Source organism: Belonocnema kinseyi, chromosome 9 (assembly GCF_010883055.1).
Source record: "Belonocnema kinseyi isolate 2016_QV_RU_SX_M_011 chromosome 9, B_treatae_v1, whole genome shotgun sequence".
Classification (NCBI taxonomy): domain Eukaryota; kingdom Metazoa; phylum Arthropoda; class Insecta; order Hymenoptera; family Cynipidae; genus Belonocnema; species Belonocnema kinseyi.
This window is the reverse complement of record NC_046665.1, coordinates 48,913,728-48,916,758: the sequence shown is the minus strand read 5'-3', so window position 1 is coordinate 48,916,758 and position 3,031 is coordinate 48,913,728. Positions and strand designations below refer to the sequence as shown.

At 29.5% G+C, this 3,031-nt stretch overlaps 1 pseudogene; it reads left to right on the top strand.

Moving 5' to 3' along the window:
• Window positions 1-2,564: 2,564 nt before the first annotated feature.
• LOC117180531 overlaps window positions 2,565-3,031 on the top strand; it is a 13,009-nt pseudogene continuing 12,542 nt past the window's right edge.

Genomic DNA, 3,031 nt, shown 5'->3' with positions numbered 1-3,031 from the left:
GATTGCCATCTCTGTCATTCTTACGGCAATAACCTTAATATCGCTCCTCTAAATGCTCCTAGGGAAATCGAGTCAATTGTCAAGAATGAGAAGTGCCGCATATACTTGAACTTTATATTCTCGGTAATTGTTTCTGTTGTACACTCGAGGCCAGCATGGTTCTTCTTGACTTTGAGAAGAAAACCATGTTTGCTATCGAATTTTCGGCATTAGCTGACAAAAACATCATAGCCAATGGAGAATGAAAAGAAAGAGAGATATAGAGACCTTATAAGGGAGTTGCAACGATTGTACCGGGAATATTCTGTTAAACTAATCGTCCTTATCATCGGCGCTCTTGGAGGTACCAAGCTTTCACTTGCTAATAGCCTAAAAAGCATCCCTGCGTGTCAGCAATATGCTAGTACACTTGCGGGAAAAATGCAGAAGGCGGTTGTCCTTGGGTCGCTCCGTGTTCTTAGGGTCCACGAGGCTTTTGCTGGATCGTCGTAATGATTCCTTTACAGACTGTAACCACCTATCTCACGGTTGTGAGACGTGGTTATGGCTGAAATTTTACCGCGATTTCGCTGGAAGCGGGTGCAATTTTTCAGATTAGCACCCGCTCCCGGCGAAATCCTGCGGTTGTCCTTATGAAAAAAATTTTAATAATATCAATTGAACTATTTTGTTTAAAAAATTAACTGCTTTTTCAAACATGTTAGTCATTTCGAAAAAATTATGTGTTTCCTCAGGTAAAAAATGCTACTGCCTTCTGAAAAAATAAAAAATATATGTTTATTGCTTGAAAATTCAACTGTTTGTGGTGGGAGTTGAATTTTTTTAATTTAACTATTTCAAAGAAAGTTTTTCTTTTTAGTTTCCAATAAAAATACGTCATTAAAAATGTAACTGTTTTATGGAAAATCAGTCTTTTTGATTTAAAAATTCTATTGTTTTTATCGAAGTTTGAACTGTTTGTTATAAAAAAAAACGTTTTGGATCGGAATTCATATTTTCATCTGTAAAATTAAAAAAAGTTGTTAAAATTATTCATAATAAATATTCTTCTCCAATTTTTCCTTGCGAACTTGCCATCTAAATATTTTTTATCATAAATTGAAATGTATAATTCTTTTCATAAATTAAATTATTTTATTGCCAACAATATATACGCGATCGATTATTATTTCAATTTATTATCGGAGATCACCAAATAATTTTTTATTCTTGAATGTATACCAATAATAATTGATGAAAGTACCTAAAATATTGGAATAATAAAGCAAATTTTTTAATAGACTCAACGAAAAATAGAATTCACAATTTTAATGTACATAATAAGAAAGACATTTTTGGACGACTATTTAAGCAATAATCAACTTTATCATTTTTCACAATACCATTAATCCTCATTAAAATCCTTATGCCGCAAAGAGTGGTAAATATCGTAAAATATTCTTCGTGGTGATGTGAAATGAAACAGCTTTATAAGTGTGAAGAATAGCGTATTACATCCCTAAATTAAAATTTGCCTCATGTTTATTTTGCGGAAGTTCATTAATTCAAATAACAGTTTGCCTTATTATTTATTTTTATGAATTACCTTTGGATATCATTTTTATTTTTATGGTTCTATGTTAATATTATATTATCCTTCATTACCAGTAACTGAAAGTAAAATAAAAGATGAATTATACAAATTGTCTTTCATTTCATAATATTGGAAAAGTAATAAAAGAATTAGGTTCAGACATTATGAGTACTTTGAAATGAATAATTTACGCCAAACACGATTTTCGAATCAATGCCAATTCTTTCTTTTATTCTTAAAGAATGTTTCAATCACATTAAAATATGAGTAACATAAGTCTACCGTTTTTTCTCTGAGCTTTAGAAGATGATTAAAAAAAATATCTTGGCTGCTTTATAACAAAGTGTCTTGTTGTTTTTCCTACTAATTTTAGTTGCTGATTCAAACCAAATTAAAATTATGGCTAAGTTTACGAACGATTACTTTCACGAAAAGGGCGTTCGACAATTTGTCACTTTCGAATGTTGGAATAACGATGGTATATTATATTCTTAAATTTTGTTTTTTATTAATCTATGGAGTGTTATTTTAAAAATGTGAAATCGTTCCTAAAATTGGGACACTCTCAGAAAAAACTGTTTGACCGTCATAATTTTTCCTAGGAAATTATTTTGGAACGTATAAAGGTTAAATTTTTTATTAATTGTTCATAAAAAGTCAGCTTTTCATTAACAACTGACATAAGAATCTGTTATGTTTCGATTTCGGAAAAACTTAACGTGAATAGAATTTTAAAAGTGAATTACTACAAACTTGGTGTTCTTTTGGATTTGGATTGTCCTAATAGCGAAATTATTTTTCAATAGGTGAGTACTAGGATTTATTTTACGCAACCATTTTTATTTATAAAACGGTATAATCCAAGGAAAATAATTTCAAAATTCGTACATAATTAAGTATCAAAAATAATGAAAAGTATAAAAATTATTTGTAGTGTACTCTTCCTTACAACGAGTTATATTTTTGGTTTATAATAACCAAAAATGAAGAAATGCTTTTGAACTCTCTTCGTGAACTGCCTTTAAGTATAAATACAGAAATAACACTTGCATTCTATAATTTGAATAATTTTATTCTCTACGATATTTATAACCCTAGTTATTGACATGGAGGAAAATTAAATTTCAAGTACATGGGTTACTGGAAAAATCAAGAAGGCATCAACATTGATCTCAATCAGTATAAATATAGCTGGCAGGGAAATTTACGTGGACTTTCCTTAAATTGTTCAGTAGTGATAGATATTTATTAATTATCAGTGGCAATCAATCTACTTTAAATAATAATATTTATACAATATTAACTAAACAAAATTATTAGTTATAATTCTATAGTTAAATAACAAAGCAAGGCCTGATTTTTACGAGGGTGGATTGATAAGTTTCCGGCCTGACCAAGAAAAACAACGTTTTTAAGAATTTTTTTTTTTATTTCTCAACATAATCTCCTCCAAGGCTG